This window comes from Tursiops truncatus, chromosome 14 (assembly GCF_011762595.2).
Source record: "Tursiops truncatus isolate mTurTru1 chromosome 14, mTurTru1.mat.Y, whole genome shotgun sequence".
NCBI classification, from domain to species: Eukaryota; Metazoa; Chordata; class Mammalia; order Artiodactyla; family Delphinidae; genus Tursiops; species Tursiops truncatus.
The window spans coordinates 29,836,405-29,860,155 of NC_047047.1; the positions used below are offsets into that span (position 1 = coordinate 29,836,405).

At 43.6% G+C, this 23,751-nt stretch overlaps 1 non-coding gene across 1 annotated transcript; it reads right to left on the reverse strand.

Annotated features, from left to right (window-relative positions):
• Positions 1 to 9,605: 9,605 nt before the first annotated feature.
• On the reverse strand, positions 9,606 to 9,754 carry LOC117308010 (small nucleolar RNA SNORA57). The gene has a single exon (XR_004521949.1). It is a non-coding gene; the product is annotated as a small nucleolar RNA SNORA57 (small nucleolar RNA).
• Positions 9,755 to 23,751: the final 13,997 nt, after the last annotated feature.

Consider the following 23,751-nt stretch of genomic DNA (forward strand, 5'->3'; position numbering starts at 1 on the left):
TGGATCAGGTCTGAACACATGACCCCAAATCGCCAGTCAATTGGTTGGCTAGAAACCAATCATATTTTTATCTTCTTAGAAATTGAACTAGGGGAATTCTCTGGAGGTCCAGTAGTTAGGACTCCTGTGCTTTCACTGCCAGGGTGGGGTTCCATCCCTGTTCCAAGGAGCTAAGATCTTTCAAGCCTTGCAGCGTGGCCAAAAAAAAAAAAAAAAAAAGAATTAAACTAAGAAACCCAGAGATCATAGGAAATAGATGGTGGGCACTTAGGGAGAAAAGACATTAAATAAGTTGAGATGGACAGCCTAGGCTACACACAAGATATGTAGCAGAAGCACCTGGTCAGGATGAAAAGGGAGGAAAGGGGGGGGGGGCCTAGAAAGCAGAAAGGAAGAGAGTGGCCTTTGTTCCTGCCAGCATTCCAGTTCCTACACCAGCTGTTGTTTGGTGGTTTGATGTGATTTCAAATCCACTTGTTTTTAACAAAAATAAAGTTGTTTATAAGTAAAATTGTTTTGATATGAAAATGAAATTCTGTCAGGAGGTCATCATCCACATCTGTGGTTGCCCTAGGCACTCAGTAGCTCAGCTGCCGAGGGGCGCTGCTGCTGGGGGCTTATCAGTAAGAACGTATGAAGAAGCATCTATGGCCAGGGGACATTTAGACTATAAACACCCAGAGTTTGTGAAGACTATCCCAGAACGTACAGTCTGGACAAAGTGACTCCTTGTTGATGTAAATAGCTCTCCGAAGACCTCCAGGCACTAGCTCCTGCCTGGGCAAGGTGACTCTGCTGGGCAGTGGTGAATACCCCGCCGTGCCGGATTTCACCTTGCCTGACAGCACCTGCGCCTTCATTCCTAGCAACGAGCTCTAGCAACAAGGAAATCTCTTTCTCATAGCGGCTGCTGGATATCAGCTCTTAGTTGGTTAAGCCATCTCTCTTGAGAACTGGTAGAAAGGTACACCTTGAACTAAATTTGGACTTTCATGCTACGGTTAGAAGAGTGAAAAAGATCGACGTGTGTTGTTGAGTGAAAAATGCAAGTTGAAGAAAGAAATGTACAGTCCAATGTCATTTAAGTTTTTTAAAAGCCACACAAAATAATCTGATTATCATCTGTGTGTTTCTATATATGTGTGTGAATGCAGAGAAAAAAAACCCAAAAAGCAGTGATGACCAAAAAGGACTTAGTTTACTCTTATCATAAATCGTGATGTTGCTCAGGAAGAACTCAATAACATATTGTGTGATTTTATTTTAATAAAATTGTTTTAAATACATTATATATATATATGCATATACATATACACAAAAGAAAATTTGGAGAATACACAAAGAACATTAACATAATCTCTAATCCCACCTCAACAGCTAACCCTCTAGAGCCCTTTGAGAAAGAGTCAGGGGTCTACTCAGGGGCTCAAAGCGTGTCCATCAGGCTATCAGCTGCCCTTCTGCCTACAAGGGAGTCTGGCACCATTCAACCCAGGAGACCTCCTAATCTAAACAGTACCCTAGACTCTGCAAACGTCATAGTGCGCACACACCATTTGTGATTCAAAATACATAACACTAAACAAAGTTCTAAATTTTCCCATTACTACTTCAATGCCTTTTTTAAGCAGTGAATATCAAAATCTTTTCAAACAAATTTTCCCCCTTCCCTTTCTTTGTTTGGGTATATGTTTTGTTTTGCTTTGTTCCATCAGGGGTTTTTGCGTCCCTGCTTCTAGGTGCCCTAAACCCACATGCAGTCTGCCTGTGGACTAATCCTGCACTGCTCCTCTCCCCACCCCCACGAAGGCTGTATTTGCAAAGACACACCCAGGTTGCCTACACTCCCCCCGCCCTCCCCCCCGCCCCATATCTATGCCTCCTGTTTCAGTCTTGCCATTGTGTCCCAGGCGAGCTGCAGAACAATGAATTCTTAGCAGATGATGGTATTGCCCTGTCTCCACGTTTTGAGCCAACCCCAGCTATGCCTGGCATCTGGGAGTCAGCAATTTGTAGGCTTCTGTGACATTTGAGAGCTCACATCCCACTTCTTCCAGCATTTGGAAAAGAAGGAAGGACAGAGGGCTGCTCTTGTCACCACCAATGAGCTCATCCTTCTCAGAGAGGCAATAAGAAAGCTAAATTTCACCCCATGAATCAGGAAGCCTGAACTCATGAAAAAGCACACATTCCCCAGCTGCCTGACCCACCCAGCTGACCTTTCTATAAAGAGGAGGGTTAGACTGAGGCCTCCTCCCTAGAATGAGTTAACTAATTCAACGAAGACAGACGTTTTTTAGTGAAACAAACCCTTCACACCAGCCCCCCGATTCCTCTGATTTCTATATACCTTCCAAGGTCACGACTGTTTTTTCAGGCCTCCTGTGGCTGAAGTCACACATGTCTGGGAGCCCCTCCCAACTTCAACACTTGGGACAGTTTTACCAGGAGCAAGTCCCTTAACCTTAGTTTCAGTTTCTCAATCTGCAAACTGGAAACACTAATTCCTGTCTTTTTGCATTGTGATCCTAGGGCAATAGTCACCGTCTCAAAACAGTGATGCCGCGGAATTCGATTTTCCCCCTCATCCATATTCACTCCAGACCAAAGCCATTGACTTGTCAACCTCAGCCTTACAAGATAATGGCCTGGTTCTCCTACCACAGGCTCCGCAGAATAGAGGTCTCTGTGTAGTTAGCCATCTGGTCTTTCCGTCTCAGTTGACTTGCCAGTCAGCTTTCCTCCACATCTCTTAACTATGGGGCCAGTCCACCCTTGTTCTCCTTCTGACCTATTGCTTTACATTTACCTTTAAGCATATCTCTTTCTTTTCACTTTCCTCAGTGGGAATTTTGAAGACTTCTGCATCAGTGTCTACAAGATCTGCTTTCTCCCTTGGCCAGCAGCCATGGTCCTCCCCTCTCTGCAAGATATCTGATGCACTTTTTACTCTCTGGTCTTTCCTGAGTCTGCTGTGAAGATTATACACGGATTCAGAATCTGAGTTTGGTCCAGGCTTAGAGTTTGCACACCTGAGTACAACAACCTCTTTGCAGCTTTGCGACAAATGGTCTCTGTTATTGTAAAGCACGGCATTGATACACATTAGTTCTAAACTATCCTGTAGTGCTGTTATGGGCTGGTGGTCATTATTCTAGATCTCCTCTTTTGCGGTCCTAAAATCATTAATGTTGAATAATTTTAGAGTAGTCAGGAGTCACAGGAAATGAAAAGTAAGCTTTGGGGTCCTTTCTCTGTGATTGCCTCATCATTGATTCAAAAATTCTGGAAGGAAAGGCAAAATTATGGAAACAATAAAAAGATCCATGGTTGCTAGAGCAGAGGAAGGGGGAGAGAGGAATACGCAGAGCACAGAGGATTTTTAGGGCAGTGAAAATACCGCGTATGATATTATGATGATGGGTATGTGTCGTTATACATTTGTCCGAACCCATAGAATGTACAACATCAATAGTAAACCCTAAACTATGGACTTTGAATGATTATGATATGTCAAAGTAGGCTCATCCTTAGTAAAAAATGTACCATTTTGATGAGTGATTTTTTCTTTTTTCTTTTTTCTTTTTTTGCCACACCATGCAGCTTGTGGGATCTTAGTTTCCCAACCAGGGACTGAACCCAGGCCCTCAGCAGTGAGAGCAGGCAGTCCTAACCACTGAACAGTCAGGAAATTCCCTGGTGAGTGATAAGGATAATGAAGGAGGCTATGCATGAGTGAGGATAGGGGGTGTACGCAAAATCTCTACCTTCCTCTCAATTTTATTTGTAGGTCCTGTTCTACTCTTGTGTTTCCCACTTAGATAAATTCCTTTAGCATTTGTTGTAGAGTTGGTCTGGTGGTGCTGAATTCTCTTAGCTTTTGCTTGTCTGTAAAGCTTTTGATTTCTCCGTCGAATCTGAATGAGTTCCTTGCCGGGTAGAGTAGTCTTGGTTGTAGGTTCTTCCCTTTCATCACTTTAAATATATCGTGCCCCTCCCTTCTGGCTTGTAGAGTTTCTGCTGAGAAATCAGCTGTTAACTTAATGGGGGTTCCCTTGTATGTTATTTGTCATTTTTGCCTTGTTGCTTTTTTGTGTGTGTGTGTGTATGGTATGCGGGCCTCTCACCGCTGTGCCCCGCCCCCCTCCGCGGAGCACAGGCTCCGGACGCGCAGGTTCAGCGGCCATGGCTCACGGGCCCAGCTGCTCCACGGCATGTGGGATCCTCCCAGACTGGGGCACGAACCCGCGTCCCCTGCATTGGCAGGCAGACTCTCAACCACTGCACCACAAGGGAAGCCCGCCTTGTTCCTTTTAATAATTTTTCTTCATCTTTAATTTTTGTCAATTTGATTACTATGTGTCTCCTCATGTTTGTCCTTGGGTTTATCCTGCCTGGGACTCTCTGCACTTCCTGGACTTGGGTGGCCATTTCCTTTCTCATGTTAGGGAAGTTTTCGACTATAATCTCTTCAAATATTTTCTGGGGTCCTTTCTCTCTCTCTTCTCCTTCTGGGACCCCTATAATATGAATGTTTGTGCATTTAATATTGCCCCAGAGGTCTCTTAAGCTGTCTTCATTTCTTTTCATTCTTTTTTCTTTTTTTTTTCATTTTATTTTATTTTTTTATACAGCAGGTTCTTATTCGTTATCCATTTTATACATATCAGTGTATATATGTCATTGTTTTTTCTTTATTCTGTTCCACAGCAGTGAATTCCACCATTCTGTCTTCCAGGTCACTTATCCGTTCTTCTGCCTCAGTTATTCTGCTGTTGATTCCTTCTAGTATACTTTTCATTTCAGTTATTGTATTGTTCATCTCTGTTTGTTTGTTCTTTAATTCTTCTAGGTCTTTGTTAAACATTTCTTGCATCTTCTCGATCTTTGCCTCCATTCTTTTTCCAAGGTCCTGGATCATCTTCACTATCATTATTCTGAATTCTTTTTCTGGAAGGTTGCCTATCTCCACTTCATTTAGTTGTTTTTCTGGGGGTTTATCTTGTTCCTTCATCTGGTACATAGTTCTCTGCCTTTTCATTTTGTCTATCTTTCTGTGAATGTGGTTTTTGTTCCACAGGCTGCAGGATTGTAGTTCTTCTTGTTTCTGCTGTCTGTCCTCTGGTGGATAAGGCTATCTCAGAGGCTTGTGCAAGCTTCCTGATGAGAAGGACTAGTGGTGGGTAGAGCTAGGTGTTGCTCTGGTGGGCAGAGCTCAGTAAAACTTTAATCTGCTTGTCTGCTGATGGGTGGGGCTGAGTTCCCTCCCTGTTGGTTGTTTGGCCTGAGGTGACCCAGCACTGGAGGCTACAGGCCCTTTGGTGGTGCCAGTGGCAACTCCGGAAGGCTCACACCAAGGAGTACTTCCCAGAACTTCTGCTGCCAGTGTCCTTGTCCTCATGGTGAGCCACAGCCACCCCCCGCCTCTGCAGGGGACCCTCCAACACTAGCAGATAGTTCTGGTTCAGTCTCCCCTTGGGTCACTGCTCCTTCCCCTGGGTCCTGATGTGCACACTACTTTGTGTGTGCCCTCCAAGAGTTGAGACTCTGTTTCCCCCAGTCCTGCTGAAGTCCTGCAATCAATTCCCACTAGGCTTCAAAGTCTGATTCTCTAGGAATTCCTCCTCCCGTTGCCAGACTCCCAGGTTGGGAAGCCTGACGTGGGGCTCAGAACCTTCATTCTAGTGGGTGGCCTTCTGTGGTATAATTGTTCTCCAGTTTGTGAGTCACCCACCCAGCAGTTATGGGATTTGATTTTATAGTGATTGCACCCCTCCTACTGTCTCACTGAGGCTTCTCCTTTGTCTTAGGATGTGGGGTATCTTTTTTGGTGAGTTCCAGTGTCTTCTTGTCCATGATTGTTCAGCAGTTAGTTATGATTCCAGTGCTCTCACAAGAGGGAGTGAGTGCACGTCCTTCTACTCCACCATCTTGAACCAATCTCCTCAGAAGACTCCCTTCCTCTCAATGTTATTGTAAACCTAAAAATACTCTTAAAAAAATAGTCTTAAAAAAGAAAAAAAAAAACCTGGAAGGGACAAACCCTATTGTCCTTCTTGCTTAGCTATAGAACTTTCTTTCAGGAGGCTGCTCACAGGTAGAAATTCCAAACTTCTGGGAGCCGGACTCCAGAGGTGTTTTGTTTCATTCTTCATGGGTCTTCATCTTGCTTCTTTTTATCCTCCTTTACTCTTTTCATTTCCCCACTCCCCACCTCTCTTTCCTCACCCAGAACCTGCTTTTCTACTTTCTTTCTCTTTTTTCTTTTTCTGTTCTTGTTTGCAATGATCATTTCCATCCTCAAAGAGTTTTAAATTGTGCCTTGACCTGCATACTCAATTAGAGAGGACCCTAAATCCAATGACTAGTGTCCTTATAAGAAGAGAAGACACACAAAGACATACAGAGAAGGAGACCATGTGAAGATAGAGGCAAGGGTTGGCATGTTGCAGCCATAAGCCAAGGAATGCTAAGGATTGCCAGCAGCTAGCAGAAGCTAGGAGAGAGGCATGGAACAGATTCTTCCTCAGGGGTTCCAGAGGGAACCAACCCTGTCATGATGTTTTTTGACTTCTAGCCTCTCCATAAGAGAATTAATTTCTTTGTGTTAAGCCAAAAAATAAAATAGAGTCAACAGTGATTGATGATGGTGATGGTTGTACAATTATTCAAACATACTAAAAAATATCAAATTGTATACTTCAGATTGGGTGAATTGTTTGGCATGTGAATTATATCTCAATAAAGCTGGGGTGTTTGTTTGTTTGTTTTGTTGTTTTGTCCTCACCACACAGCATGCGGAACTTCCCCAACCAGAGATTGAACCCGTGCCCCCTGCATTGGAAGCACAGAGTCTTAACCACTGGACCACCAGGGAACTCGAAAGCTGTTATTTTTTTTAAATTGTGTCCTATAGAGAATGGACTTGAGGACGTGGGGAGGGGGAAGGGTAAGCTGGGATGAAGTGAGAGAGTGGCATGGACTTATATATACTACCAAATGTAAAATAGATAGCTAGTGGGAAGCAGCCGTGTAGCAAAGGGAGATCAGCTCGGTGCTTTGTGTCCACCTAGAGGGGTGGGATAGGGAGGGTGGGAGGGAGACGCAAGAGGGAGGAGATATGGGGATATATGTATATGTATAGCTGATTCACTTTGTTATAAAGCAGAAACTAATACACCATTGTAAAGCAATTATACTCCAATAAAGATGTTTAAAAAAAATTGTGTCCTGACCTGCCAGTGGCCTTGTTTCCTTCCCCTTTTAGTACCAGCTTCAGAGGCTTCTGTACACGTTCCTCATAGAGGCATTTGCCCTACTTGTGCTTCTTGCTCACATTGATCCCAGTCCTGTGGCCCCTACCACACTCGCCCCACCAGTTCCAGGCAGAGAGAGAGAGATTAAAAACAAAACAAAAACCATAGCATGGACCTACTGAAGGACATTTAAGTTGTTTCCACTTTTCACCTCAGCAAAGGAACCACAGTGGCCATTCTTACTCACATTGAATTGTGCACTAGTGTGAGAGTTTCTCTAGGGGATGGGCTAGAGCGGAATTCTTGGGTCATAAGGTATATATTCAACTCCCCTAGACATTGACAAATTATTCTTCAAAACAGTTGAAATAATTTACTTCCTACCAGCATTCCCATTTACCAGCTCCTCACCAACCCTTGAGATACCAGACTTGATATTTTTTCAGCATATAAAATGCTGTTTTAGTGGGCATTTCTCTGACTACCAGTGAAGTTGAGCATCTGTCCGTTCGTTTATGAATATTCAGGTTCTTTCTCTACTAACCACCCATTCCTATCCAAACAACAACTTTTACTGGGTTATTTGTCTTTTATTTCTTGATGTGTATTCTGGGTACTAATTATTTGTCAGTTATATATATGGCAGATATCTTTGCTCAGTCTACAGCTTGTCTTTTTGAAACTGTGCACCTCAGATTGGACTTGAACCCATGTGCCGGGACTCAAACCCAACATAAACCCATGCAGCTGGAACTCAAACCCAGACAAAACCAGCAGTCTGCCAACTGAGATCACACACCTGGTTTCAGGACTTAATGAAGCTCAGGTTCTTGATGTCTCATCACAGAAAGAATTCAGTGAGAGACAAAGTGATAGGTAAGAAGTGGATTTATTTAGAGAGAAACACACTCCACAGAGTGTGGGCCACCTCAGAAGGCGAGAGTGGCCTTGGGAGAAACACACTCCACAGGCAGAGTGTGGGCCATCTCAGAAGGTGAGAAGAGCACCAGGGTATGGGGTTGTCAGTTTTTATAGGAGTGGGTAATTTCCTAGGCTAATGAGTGGGAGGAGTATTCCAGCTATTTTAGTAAGGGGCGGGGATTTCCAGGAACTGGGCCACCGCCCACTTTTTGATGCTTATGGTTGGGCTTGGAACTGTCATGGCGCCTGTGAGTGTGTCATTTAGCTTGCTGACGTGAGCATATACTGAGGCTCAAGGTCTAGTGGAAGTTGACTTGTCTGCCATCTTGGACCCATTTGGTTCTAATCAGTTTATGTCATGTCCTCGGGCTATGTCATTCTTTCAAAGGTTATGCCTTTGGTTATGATGTGTTTTAGTATTTGCAGCGTTTTAATTTTAATGTTGTCAAATGTTCCTTTATAGTTCATGGGAATTTTTTGTTTTATTTGAGAAATCTATCTCTGCCCCACAAAAATACTCTTCCTTTTAAAGTTTTATGCTTTTCTTCCACATTTGGGCTTTAATCCGTGTGATATTTATTTTGTGTGTGATGTGAGGTAGAGATTTATTTTTATATTCTCCATAGAGAGCCACAGGTTCCAGAACATTTATGGAATAGTTAATTATTCCCTATACTCCGTAGCACTTCTGCCATTAAATTCAAGTTCCTCTGCCATTAAATTCAAGCTCCCATATACATTGGATACCTCAGAAATTCATCCCTTAAAATTCAGTTTTAAGTTCTACATTTTATGAAGTCTTTTTTTCTTTTGGCCATGCCGCGCAGCTTGTGGGATCTTAGCTCTCCAACCAGGGATCAAGCCCAGCCCCTCGGCAGTGAAAGCACTGAATCTTAACACTGGACTCCCAGGGAATTCCCTATGATGTCTTAATAACTTAAAGAAGAATATCTTCACCACATTCTTCTTCAAAATTGTCTTAGCAATTCTTGATCCTTTACACTTTATTTTCTTTTATCCTTTACACTTTAATATTAGTTTTGTCAAATTCCATGAAAATCCTTCTCAAAGTTCGACTTTGTCAGGGAGGAAAACACTTTTCTCTACCTTTCTAGGTTATTCTGGCTGGTCTAAGAATTAAATTGACATGAGACAGATTAACAGAAGAAAATCACATAAGAGTTGAATAACACGTGTACGTGGAAGAAACCCAGAAAAACTGAATAACAAGCCCAAATGGCTGAAACTCTCACTTTAAATGCCATCTTCAGTTAAAGACAAAAGAGAATATTGAAGGTAGTGGTTTGGGACTTCAAAGGGGAGGAAGGCAGTTGACATGGAGATGGAAAAGCAAATGTTTGGTAAATAAATATTGCTGGGCCATGCAGAGACAATGGGACACAGAGTGGAATTTTTTTTTTTTTCCCCCTATGTCCCAGCGCTTGAGGATAGAACCCGCGGAATGGAGGCCGCCGGTACCGAAGACATGACGCGGAGAGGGCCGAAGCCCTTTCCCTCTACCTCCGTACGTTACTCGGACCGAGACCGCACGCCCAATCCCCGCCAAGAAAAGGACTTTGCTAGGCTCCTCCCCGTCTACACACCTAATTCACTCTGTAGTTATCTACGGTGATAACGTCTTTGCTGGAACACATCCTCTATCTACATTCTTTTAGGCAGTTAGGAGGAAGGTCAAAGCTTTTTCCTGAATCTTTTGGGCCTTGATGTTTTCCAGTTCGAAATAGTCTGCACGCCAAAGAGACATTTTGGGGTAGCAAGTATGGCTCCCCTACAACTTGAATTACATTCGTTGATAATTTTTTTATTTGGGAACTGGCATGGCCAGTTTCTAACAAAAGGGGGAGCCAGTGGCCACGCTAAGGAGTGAGTGGGCAAGGCTCAGACCTTCATCAACACCCTCTCCTCACTACCACACCCCACAAGCCTCCTCATAAAACACTGAATCTCCAGCAAAACCCTGCAATTGCAGTTTCAAGACAAGTTTCCTAAGTCTTCTCAACCCTCTTCCAACCAGATCACTGCCCCTATACCCTGTGGTATAAGAATTCTGGAGGAGAGAGCAGGGGGGCTGTGAGCAGTGGGTAAAAGTGTCACCAAATTGGTTAACCAGCGTTCCGAGCCTGGGCTGAGACCCCTTGTCTCAGTCAGGGAAGTTCTTTTTCCAATCGAATTCGCAGCCAATAACGAAACCAATGACTGGAATAGCACAAGCTTTATTCAATGGCCAAAGAATGGAGAATTGGAAACCTAGTTCACAAATCAACTTCTCAACCCAATTTGGGTGGAGACACCAAATATATAGAAGGGTCAAGGTAAAAGGGAGAGATTTGGAAAGACTGAGAGGAATGAATATTCATGGGTTATCCGAGAACAGGGGTGTGGTTTGGTCCTGGAACTAATGCAGCTCTCCTTTTCAGTCCTTGTGTGAGTTTTCCAGTTGTTGTCATGGCAATCGTCAACTGTCATGGCACTGGTGGGTGTGTCATTTAGCATGCTAATGTATTACAATGAGCGTATAATGAGGCTCAAGGTCCAGCTGAAGTCAAATCTTCTGCCACCTTGGGTCTAATTTGTTCTAACCAGTTCTTGGTTTGTTTTGCTCTTTGCAGCTCCCTCCTGAAACTTAGATAAGAGTAATTGGTTTCTTTCTTTTTTTTTTTTGGCTGTGCTAGGTCTTCGTTGCAGCATGTGGGCTTCTTAGTGGCAGTATGCAGGCTTCTTAGTTGTGGCATGTGGACTCCTTAGTTGCGGCATATGAACTCTTAGTTGTGGCATGCATGTGGGATCTAGTTCCCCGATCAGGGATCGAAGCCAGGGCCCCTGCATTGGGAGTGGGGAGTCTTACCCACCGGACCACCAGGGAAGTCCCCAAGAGTAACTGGGTTTTTTTTTGAGAGAGGGGCTGGGGTATGACTCTGGGGCAACAGCCTTGGTAACAAAATAACAGGTCCCAGGCATTGTCCTATTCTGATTCTTGTTCTAAAGGCACCTGGGCCCTCCAAACAGTCTACAAAACCTATTTATCACCTTTTCATTCCAGAGCATTTTAGGGCCTCTGGGGGGAATGAAGGGGCTGCATAATTGCTTATAAAACCTTATTCTACCCTCACAACCCCAGGGCCAGGAAGGGCCTCAGGGAAGCAACCCCTGAAAGGCCCAGTGGGACTCCTCAAGCTGGGCAAGACTTTTATAAAACTAGGACCAGGGCACAAAGGACTCAAAGGAAGTGTGAGTTGGAAAGAGAGGGTGCGCCCAGCAGTCAGCTAATTGAGGAGAGTGAGATAAAGAGATCAATTACAGTGAATGAGGACAGGATTAAGGCAAAGCAACAATCCTGCACTGTACCACAGGCGAGCAATCTGGGGAGCTGTTACTATCTCTAGACCTGGAGGGGACAAGCTGGGAAAGGTCACTGTAACCCAGGGAGACCCACAGCTATGAAAGAGAACTATTCAACAGAGCATGGCCTTCAGTAGAGAGAGGCAGCCACTGCCACCCTATGGCCCAGGCAGTCCCACTGAGCATTTAGCGCCCTGCTTCTTAAAGCAGAGGCCCGTTGATTGGGGTAAGCAAAGCAGAAATCACCAAGTGGTCCTCTATTTCATGCCCCTATCCCTTGGCCCTAGGGTTGGTTGGGTCCTTCTTACACACAGGGAAATCTACAGGCTTGTATTCATTGGCCCACAAACCTATTTCAGCTGTTTGCCCTGAGTAAGGCAAGGAAGAGATGAGCTGCGTCTGAGCTTGGTGTTCCTAGATCAGATAAGAGAGGCCACCAAAATCTCCCCCCACCACACACACACACACACACACACACACACACACACACCCCACATGTACATATATAGTAATAGCTATAAAGTATTCTACATTCGTTAGTTATTTTATTATCAAGGATGCTCTCGGTAAGTAAATTGGTCTTCAAACTACTGAGAGAAGACTTTGAAGTTCCTGAAAGCAACCTGGAGAGTGAGGAGTGAGGAGAAAAAAAAAAAAGGAGGAAAATCAAGGAAAGAGGAGACTATAAAAGGCTTAAGACTAAGGTCCGGTCTCTGAGCTCCAGGACGGACTTGGAACAAGCACGTCCCTCTTTTCCTCACAGCCATGCTCTTTTCGTGCTTAGATGAAGCAAGGAAAACGTTAGAACCTGCAAACGGAGATACTTTCTATTTCATATATTGTTAGAAGAATAAAGTAATTTCAATGAAAATACTTGATACAGAGTAGATCCTAAATATGTGTGAGTTAAAACTAAAGTCTTTTCATTCCTCTCTAGCGGGCTGGTGAGTTCTTCTCAAGCCACTTACCCTTCCTCACTGCTCACTCTGGAAACAGAAGCAACTTGAACTAGCTCAGCCGACCACCCCTTCTCCCTGAACCTCGACCTCTTCCCTGTTTCATCAGTTGCACTCTCTCTCAGAAGGAATGGCCACCTTCCAAGGCTAAGCCCTCCATCTGGACCTCGGACCCCACTCCTCTCTGGGCCAGGATATACCAATTACTCCTCTTTAGCCTGGTTTCTCTTGCTCTGTCTCCTTTCCCTGCCTATACACTTGCTTAGTCTTAGCCAAGATTTTTTTTTTTTCGGTACGCGGACCTCTCACTGCTGTGGCCTCCCCTGTTGCAGAGCACAGGCTCCGGACGCGCAGGCTCAGCGGCCATGGCTCACGGGCCCAGCCACCCCACAGCATGCTGGATCTTCCCGGACCGAGGCACGAACCCGCGTCCCCTGCATCGGCAGGAGGACTCTCAACCACTGCGCCACCAGGGAAGCCCGTGTGTCTGTTTTATATGTATATATAAATTATATTACCTAATTTTCTGTATATTATTATGTTTTTGCATCTTAAAAAACCTTTCCTGCTGAGCAGAGACTGCTATCTCCCATTTCTTAGAGATAGCAAAGGATCTAGCCAGGACACAAACTAAGCAATCCAGAGCCAGGTCACATCTACTTGACCTGACCTGGAAGCAATATTCCTCTGCCTTAATCATCCCAGGGTCAGGTATCCCCAAAATTGTCCCCCCAGCCCTGAGTAAGAGCAGATTTAGATTGATAAACAACAAAGGGCTCCCTGGCGCTCACCTCTGGACAACTGGGACCTGTGAGTGTGACAGCCTGCTCCAGCGACTAGGACTCACCCCTAAAGCCCAGTGAAACTATTCAAACTGGCCAGTCCTAAACTGCTCACCCTGTCTTGCCTTGTTGTTTCCACAGAAACCCCAAGAAACTCCATGGACTGAGGGCTCCCCTCACTCCTGCTTCCTGGCCACCAGGGTGTCTCTCCCCGTAGTCCTGTGTGACGTGCTGTGCCTCCTGTCTCTAGGACCCATGAGTGCAACAAACTTTGTTTTCCTGAGTCCCTCCTCTGTCTCCTCTTGTGGCTGCACCTGACTAACCTTCTTGTAAAAGAATACAAAACAGTGTTTGTGTGTGTGTGTCTGCGCCTCTCTGTGTCTGAGTATGTGTGTGTTTCTGTGTGTGTGTGTGAGCCTGTCTGTCTGTCTACCTGTCTGCGTGTGTCCGGGTGGCCTTGGAAGGAGTCCTTAGATAAGGTGTTTCTTGATAAGCTCTGGGAGCAATCCCTATCCCTTCAGCCTCCTTGCTTCAAGCCTCCTTGTATCTGAGTGTTTTGCCCTCACACACACTGTGCACCCAGGTGTACACACACATACACACACTTTGCTTTGATTGGTAGAGCCCTAAGTTCCTACTGGATGGGGCCTCCAAACGTTTTTTCTTCTTTCATTCCCTGAATTATATCCACATAAGTATAGATTCCCTGATGTAAAAGGAAATCTAAAGATCCTACAATCTAGTGCTTTCTTAAGAAATTTGACAATAACTTTTTTTTTAATCATCTTCCATTGATAGAATGTGAGTTGGGCCACTTGCATTCAACTAAGCAGACAAAACGGTCTCATAGGGGAGTTAAATGGTACACAAAATGATCCCAAGTATATTCATATGTTGGAGTGAAAATATTTTGAAAAACTAAATCATTTTTATTGCAGGAAGAACAAAAAGCACAAACTATGACAAAATTGTACCATAATTACAAGACAAGAGGCCTAGCATGGACCAGTGTTCACCAAGTAGATGGTGGGTCTGGACCCCACCATCATCATCGGTAATCACTGCCTATCCGTGCAGCACGCCCTCTACCTCGTGTGCCTAGGCCTGGCTCACCACCTCTTAAAGATAGTTTATGACACAATAATAATTACAATATATGTGTTTCTATTCTACTACATGTTTTTAAATATATTTAAGAAAAAATACAGTCTGCATTATTTTGAGAGTTTGGTTGGTTTTAGGATTTTTAGAATCACCTCACAGAAGAGAAATTTAGAAACATTGATCTAACCTCATTTTCAATCTGGTAAACTGAGTCCAAGAAGAGGAAATGACCTGACCAAGATGCTAGGGGTTTTGTTTCAGAATCTCAGGAGGAAAAAAGATTTGGAGAAGATTCACAGGCTAAGTACCTCCTGGTCTCTAATATTGAGGAGATTCTGGGGCCCACGAGGACTGGCAGGCTGCTGGGAGTCATGGGAGAGTCAGAAGACCTGGAGCTATTGCTGGAATTTTCAACATGTGAAGTATTTAAAACAGAGATCTGAACTCAGGAGGACTGTGGGAGCAGGGAGGAGGTCAGTGACCTGCCACCTCTTAGGCTGTGACCTGGCCCAGGGCTGGGCAACCTGCTCGTGGTAAAGGTCTCCACATGGGGCAGAAGCTCAAACCTGAGGACCTCAACTGTCAGCCCAGGGAGGTTTTGGGTTCAGGGCTCTCTTCTTTCTCATGATGTTCCCATTTATAAGAGTTGTACATGGTTCTTAAAGAAAATTTGGCAAAATACTGAAACGTAGAAAGAAAAACACAATTTCACCTATTTCTACCTTCAAAACAACTCTGCAAATGTGTTAGTATATCTCAAATTGTTATAAAACTTGTAAGTCTGGGGAAATTTTCTTTATTATCATAGTTATTCCATCAAATATGTTTTGTGGTCCTAAAAGTCACAGTGAGGGCAGGCACTATTGCACTTAGGAACCAAAGTTGTTATTAGGGTTCCTGGCATATACCAGGTGTCACTTCTCTCCCCAGTATGTGAGTGGTCTCTAAGCAACAAAAAATACAAGGCAGGACCTGTCCCGTTGACAGGTCCCATTAAGCTCTGGTCACAAATCTCTCCTTAAGAGGAGAAGCTACTCCAATATCTGTCCTTAATATTTTCTGTTCCACTTCATTGATGTGCTCAGAAGAATAGAAGCAAAAACTCAGCCAAAAGCATCCCTGATAATAAAATAACAATTGTACGACACGTTGTAGATCTTAACATGTTTGCATGTGGCGGCGGTGGGGGGAATATGTATACATACACACACACACACACACACACACACACACACACACACACACACACACATATGGAGAGGTTAACAACAGAGCTCCATGATTAACTACTGTAAACAAGTTTCCAGGACGCCTTTCTATCGGAAGTAGTTTGCATACTCTGCCAGTCCCATCAGAACAGAAGTCAAAGCTCCAGTAGGCGCCATCTGTCTTCTGTTCTCCATTCACCTGCACAAAGCTCACCTGCTTTCCCAAAGCTACAGGTAGAGGAAAGATAATTCTGTTAACCCTTAGATTGATTTACACAGGCAGGACAGCAGGAGACGTGAGTAGGAGAGTGTTGTCTTCGAATTGAAGGAGGTGAGAAGAAACAAAATCTCATTACAGTAATCAGATTTTTGGTACCAAAGATAGAGTGACTTAGGGCATCTTTGGCAAGGAGGCACTGAGCAAGGATGGGCCACGTCCCCGAGAATCAGAATAGCATTCTGTGAACCAAGTGGGAAGGAATGCATCGCTCAGGAAGCCGGGTGAGGAGAGGCTGTCATTAAGGCAATCTGGGCAGAGCTGTGATTACAGATGAAATGAAGATGGAAACCCAGTCCACAGCACCAGCTCCCTGCCATGTGCTAGAGCTTTCCCAGGCTGCCTTTTTGTCCACCTAGTATATCTGGGCAGTGACGTGGCCTTAAGGCTTTGTGGGGAAAGCACCTGATAGTAAAAAATAATAATAATTTAAAAGTGTTGCTGTTGAGTGAGCTGCAGTATTACATGAGTTGATCAATCCTCACTCCCCCGCTCATTAATTATGACGGAATGTTCCAACTTGAAAAAATTTTTATATAACCAAGGGAGATATATTTATTGGAGAAAACATAGAAATTCCATGTAACCATTCAGAAGAAAATTATAATCATTTATAATCTTATCACCCACACATAACAAACCTTAACATTTTATCATGTAACTCCCCAAACTTTCCTCTATGCATATATACGTTTCTTATAAATATAAAATCTTTTGCACAGAATCTTTTGTTACTTGACTCTCAAGTAACTCAATCAATCAAATACACATCTTTCCGCATCAATTAAAAACCACTCTCACAGCATCATTCTTTATGTCTTCAGGGTACTCCATAATATAGCACATTCATTAGTTATTTAATCAATTTTCTATGGTTACACATTTAGTTGCTTCCAAATATGGAACATTATAAATGCTGTACTAAACATCCTTATTCACATATCCTTCCAAACATGTCTGATTATTTCCCTAGGTTCTTCCTTTTAGACGAATTGTTGGGTCAAGAAATTTTCATGTATTTATGATTTTTTTAATATATATTGCCAAATGGCCTTCCTTGTCTTACAGATAAGTTGTACCATTTACAACCACCACCATTGTATAAATGTTCCTCTCATCTTCACCTGCAACTGGTTTTATTCTGCTACCTCACAAGATGAACAGTGGTATAAAGAATAGTGATTTGTTTTCTTTTTGATTTCTTAAATTTCTAGTGAAGCTTAATATTATTTCACATGTACATTAGTTTCCTAGGGCTACTGTCCCAAAGTATGAAAAACTGGGTGGATTAAAACCACAGAAATGTACTCTCACAGTTCTGGAGACTGGAAGCCCAAAGTCAAGGTGTTGGTAGCCATGGGGCTGCCCCCTCTGAAGGTTCTAGGGGCGGATCTGTTCCAGGCCTTCTCCCTTCTGTGCCTTCTCCCTGTGTCTCTTCACATGACCTTCCCTCCGTGCATGTCTGTCTCTGTGTCCAAATTTCTCCTTTATATAAGGATACCAGTCATATTGAATTAGGACCCACCCTAATGACCTGTGTTAGCTTGATTACTTCTGTAAAGATCCTATTTCCAGGTAAGGTCGAATTCCAAGGTGCTAGGGGTTGGGACTTCAACGTATCTTTTTGGGGAGACAAAATTCAAATCATAACAACATGTGTACTAGCCATGCGTATTTCTTTTTCTTGTGATGAATTGTTCACTTTTCTATTAAGTGGTTTGTCTTTTTCTTTGATTGGTAGGAGCACTTTATATTATCTATCACAGGGGTCCCCAACCCCCCGTCCGCGGCCTGTTAGGAACCCGGCCCCACAGCAGGTGGTGAGCGGTGGGTGAGAAAGGGAAGCTTCATCTGACGCTCCCCATCGCTCGCATTACTGCCTGAACCTTCCCCACCCCTACCCCTACAACCACCCCCGTCCGTGGAAAAATTGTCTTCCACGAAACTTGTCTCTGTGCCAAAAAGGTTGGGGACCACTGATCTATCACATAGGTTCCTAATATTTTCCTAGGTTATAGGAAACAAGAGTTTAAACTTTTTTTATGTATTCATCTTTTTCTATTTCTTGTTCTTATATCCATATGAGGAAACATTCTACCTCAAGGTTATAAAAATAATTTGCCTGTGTTTCTTCTAGTACTATTTGGTTTTATTTTTAAAATTTAAATCTGGAGTGTTTTTTGTTTTGTTTTGGCTGCTTTGGGTCTTCGTTGCTGCACGCGGGCTTTCTCTAGTTGCGGCGAGTGGGGGCTACTCTTCGTTGCAGTGCGCAGTTCTCATTGCGGTGGCTTCTCTTGTTGCAGAGAACAGGCTCTATGCGCGCAGCCTCAGTAGTTGTAGCTCCCAGGCTCAGTAGTGGTGGCACACGGGCTTACTTGCTCTGCGGCATGTGGGATCTTCCCGGACCAGGGATCGAACCTGTGTCCCCTACATTGGCAGGCAGATTCTTATCCACTGCGCCACCAGGGAAGCCCTTAAATCTGGAGTTTATTTTGTGATCTAGGTTATTTTTTTCCCCACATGGCTAGTCAATTGTTCCAATATGTTTATTGAATGACTCCTCTTTTTCCCCAGTGATTTGAAGCCATCTTATCTTTTATTAAAATTTTATATATATACTTGGATCTATTCCTGAACTCTTTATTTTGTTCATTTTTTCTGCCTGTCTTTAATAATATATTTATTAAGTTATTATTACTTAAGTTATAACTTTATAGTTTTAAATAACTGCACTATAACTTTGTATAAAGTTATTATAACTTTGTAATACATTTAATATTTGAGGTAAATATTCTCATCATACTCAAAGAGAACTTTCTATCCTTAATTTATTAGGCAATCTTATTAAAAAATATTTTTATCAAATGCCTTTGTAATAAATATATCCCTAGATAATGACATCATTTTTCTCATTGGTTCATTATTCAGCAAATACCTTTTGAACACCTGCTATGTGACAGGACTGTGCTGTGTGCTGGATACATGGTAAGCAAAACACACAGGGTCCCTGCCCCCATGAAGCTTACTTAGAGTCTAGTAGAGAACACAGATATTAATCAAATAATCATATAATGAATGTAAAAGTACAACCACAGCAGGTGCGAGGAAGAAAAGGCTTACAATATTCAATGTGTGATCCATGGACCAGCAGCAAGGGCTTTACCTAGGAGCTTGTTAGAAACACAGAATCTCCAGTCCTTCCACGCCTCCCCAGTCAGAATCTGTATTTTAACAGAATCTCAAACCCTACAGTTTGAAAAGCGCAGGAGTGAGGGGGATTTGACTGATTAGAGAGGTAAGAAAGATTTCTTGAGGAAGCAATGAGTTAACTTAGATCTGAGAGGCATTAAATAAGTCTAAAAGGGAGGGAAGAATGATGTGAGTGGAGGGAACAGCATGTGCAAATGTGATGTGATAGACGTGTGGTGCATATGAAGAACGAAACAGGCCAGCAGGGCTGGAACACAGCACTCCAGGGAGGGGCGGGGTGGGGGCGGGATGAGCCTGCAGAGAGAGGAGAGGACCTTGTGTACTGAGGAGTTTCTGTCTTCACACTAAACGTGTTAGGAAGCTATGGCTGTGTTTCAAACATGAGCATAACTTGATTATATTTGAACTATGAAGTTAATATTTTTGCACTCATGTTCACTCATTAGTCTATAGGGGGTTTTTTTGTTTGTTCATTGGCCTGTTTGGGGGATCTTTTGTTCTATTTTTGTCTCAGGATTATGCTAGTTTTGTAAAATAAAATAAAATTTTCTGCTATCCAACAATGTATATATGATGGGAATTCTTTTCTTCAAAGATTTGAAAGAACTTACCTATGCATGAAGCTTCTTGAACATATATTGATAATTTATATTAGCCTAAAAAGGAATTTCATCAAGGTTTTAAAATACATTAGCACAGCACTATGCATAATAAGCTAATAATTCTTGTTCTCCACAATATCTATAGTTAGGTCCCTTTTTTGATTACTCATTTTAGTTATCTTTATTGGACTAGCTGTGGTGTGTATATTATTGCTTTGTTTTTAATAACAGTGTGTTGAATTTGTATGTCTATTTATGTTAGTGGTTATTTTTTAAAACTCTATCCAGCAACCCCTCCCCCACCCCTTTTCTGGTGAGAGACCCTGCAGCCTTGACCACCGGGGACACATGTGTGAAGCTAAGCCCATCCTAGGGCCTCAGTCACCTCATGACGGCAACTGGACCAGGGTTTACTCGGTACCCAAACCAAGCCCATCAGAGTTCCTTCCCAGGATTTTTCTTATAAGAGCTAGCAGGTCTGCCTCCCTTTCTTTTCTGGTCACATCTGGAAGGATATAGCCCTCCCACGTTCTCCTCCATGCAGCAAATAAAATAGAGCCAACATACAGAGAGACGCAGAAGCAAGAAACAGAAAGCGCTTGGACTTCTCGGGAGTCCTTAGATTCAGGTGTAGCCAGCTGTGTCTCTGTTCTTTCTTTGATTTGATGACATAAACTGAGAAATTCCTTTGTTAACTTCAGCTGAGTTGGGCTTATTAAACACGGGATTAAACATTTCCTCAAAGGTCTAAAAGAACTTTAGTATGTTTTTATCTTGGATCCAGTTTCACTGGTATTAATATTGCAATCCCTGAATTTGTTTTTGTTTGCCTTCACCAGGAGGCCTTTTTATTTGTAGCCTTTCTGAGTTGCTTTGTTTTCGGGGCATCTCTTGACCACGGCTGCTCTTTGCTTCATGCCCACCACCGGAAGGGCCTCACACCAGGAAGTGCTCCCGGTGAAAGGTGAATGTGGATCCCAGGACCTTGGTTGACTTGTGTCCTGCCCTCAGTGCCCAGCTAAACTCACTCTGCCTCACTCACACAACTGTAGAATATACAAGCTCTCTAGCCATCTATTTTCATCACCACATCACTGAGGGTTTCCACACCCTGACTCTGTTTCTTTCAATTCCTGTTTCCCAAATTTTCCACTGTGCCCACCAGAACTCATTTTGTGTAAAGTAAATCCCCCCATACTGTCAACCTCTCTACTGATGTTTCTTTCATCTTCTTGCCTTAACTGAAACCTAGATTTTCCTCCAGTGTCCCTACTTCTAAAATACTTTTAACGTCTACAATCCCCCTCATTTGGTTTCAAAGCACTTTTTTCCCTCATTTCTTCTGCTTTCCTTTTATTTATGTACCCATGAGGCAGCTTCATTTTCATTTGTCTACTATCCTCTTATCTCATTTTTTTTTCCATTTCCTGGAAAACACATTTTTTTGACTTTCCCCTAAAGAACAGTGTAGATGATAATCTTCTCTTGTTTCCTGCCTTAAATCTTTTGCAAAGGTATTTTCCCTCCACTTACTCTGTTTTACAGTGTCTTTCACATGGAGATAAGATATTGCACCTGGATGACCACACAAGTATGGGATGTGTGTAGGAGGTGTGGCCTCAAATTTTTGGTCAAAAACTACCATCCACACACATTCCACTGTGTCCATATTACTGAGAAGGAATGTAGGAATTTAGGGAGGATTCTAGTGTAGCGCGACTGGGTTCGGAGAAGGGTAGCACACATGAGAGTTGAGATGTCGTGGGGGAGAAAATGCCACCCGAGCAGGGAAATCCAACTAGGATTAAGTGGAAGAAATGTAAGCCCCTTACAATCCTCCGAGAAATTGGGGAAAGGATTTTAAGTTTCCCAATAGATGTGGATGAGGGGTCAAGACAATTTTCTTTAAATCCTAAAGGACAGGTGATCCCAGCAGGGAGGAGGACTTTGCAGACGTTCAATGGCCATCAGTGACATTGCACACGTTTATGTGTCTTTGCCGAAGTGGTAAGAAACCACAGCATCAGCCTCCAATGCAGAGTCTTTCTTCAGAAAATGCAAGAAACCTTAGTGTTTCCTCCTAAATCTCTGCCTAGTGAATTTGACCATCTCAGTTCAGGCGACAGAGACTGGCAACTTCTGGTTGCAGTGCGTTTATGATGCTCTGAAGTCTTCATACTGTCACCCAGCCGTCACCGAGCCATCATTTTCTTACCACAAGACTACCACTCCCCCACGCAGTTAGCAAGCCCACTATGTGCAGGATTTTCCTAGGTTCCAATCTAGATTGAAAATAAGATGCGACTTCTGCCCCCCAGGTTCACAGTCAGGTAACCATGTAAAGCTGAGTGGGATGAAGAACCGGAAGAAATCATTCCGACAAGGGCTACAGAAATTCAGAGAAGTGGGAAAGTTTGTTGTGAGTGGGAGTATTCGAGGAAGGCCTCTCTCTGGAGAGGTGGGACTTAGTCTGGGCTTTGGAGGACAGGTGGGATTGAATAGGAGGAAAGATGCTCCGTGTTGACTTGTGTCACTCTCTCCTGGGCATAGTCCCTTCATTAGCCCGAGAGTCCCACTTCCAGAAGCAAAAGTTCAGGAGTCTCATTTGATTTCACTTAATGCTTAGCAAAACAAGGAAGTTCCTACCACTGTTGAACATCAGAGCATGGATAAAGCACCATCTCCTTTAAAAAGCTTGAACAAAGCCAATTAGGCTTTATTTTGCCATGCTCCTTTCTTCCAGGCAGTCTTCCCAGCCTCCTTCTTCACATCACACAAGCTGAGCAGAGAATGCTGCCACGGGCCCAGAAAACTCAACCACTCTCTTCTCCAGAGGGAAAAACTGACTTGGGGAAAGAGGCCTACCCTGCAGCTCCTTCTCTGCCCTGTCAGAATAGTTCTAAGAGACTGAACCTATCCATGGACTATTGCCAAGATTTTAATAAAGTAAAATTTAGAATCTAAAATGAACGGACAATTGTCAGACCTAAGAATAGGACTCTGACCCACAACCTGCAGCAACCTGTCCAGGAAACCAGCCCCCTTATCACCAATAAACAACACAGGAAGCCAACCTGCTAGAAGTAAGACTTGTGGAAAACCGTATTGCTATCTCTAGTGACAATCGTGGAAGCTAAGCAATGACTTCTCTCACAATCAGCCCGAAATGAGCAGGACTTGATCAATTTCTAAGCCTTTGCTTTTCTCATTCAGTTGTTATTCATTTATTTCCACAGAAGGGATGACCACTCCACTTGATGTCCACAACCCCAGGTTACAGGGGGCCCAAGATGCCATCAGGATATGGCTACTCCAGTAGAGTAGTGATGCGAGACAAATAGGTATGAGAAATCTGTTGTTAAAATACACTCAAAGCACATATACAGACAACCTGCCTGTATTCCAGGTTACTCTTTGAATACCTACTGGCCAGTTCCTTCTTTTTCCCTTTCCCACTGCACACCCCACATACACAGCCCAACCTTGTGTGGTCGTCCAGGTGTAATATCTTATCTCCTTCAAGTCTGCCTGTCAAACACATTTTAGCTTTTTTATCCCTGTGTAGAGTCTTGATCATGCCCCATGCCTCATTCCAGAGAGGGGTGCACAGTTCGGCTCTGGGTAGCTTGAGGTCCTCTCAGGCTAGCACAGGTGAGCCAAGGGCATTCTTCCCATCTCTTGCCCTTCCAGTTAAGAATGTGCTCACCTGACCCCTTGCTAAGCAATTCTCTATGCTTCTTTCAGGGAGGAGAGAAAGTCCCGCTGATTATCTTTCTCATTATTACCAACATCACTTCATGTCGGGAGAATAAACGTATCCCATCTCTCTGGTATTCAGATGGGGCAAGTCTGCTAAGAGTTTAGCTGGAATCCGAGGGTACTGTCTGCCAGCCTTGGGTCCCTGGCCAGAAGCCACAGGCTGCAGCTGGAAGCCCCAAAGCCCAGTGGAGCTCTGGTAGGATGACAGCTCCTCCCTTCCTTCCGTCAGCCTCTCTCACCCACCTCAGCACTGACCTCCTGAATGGCAACCCCCCTTCCCAGCCCGTCACTCTACTGCACCCCCTGAGTTATGTTG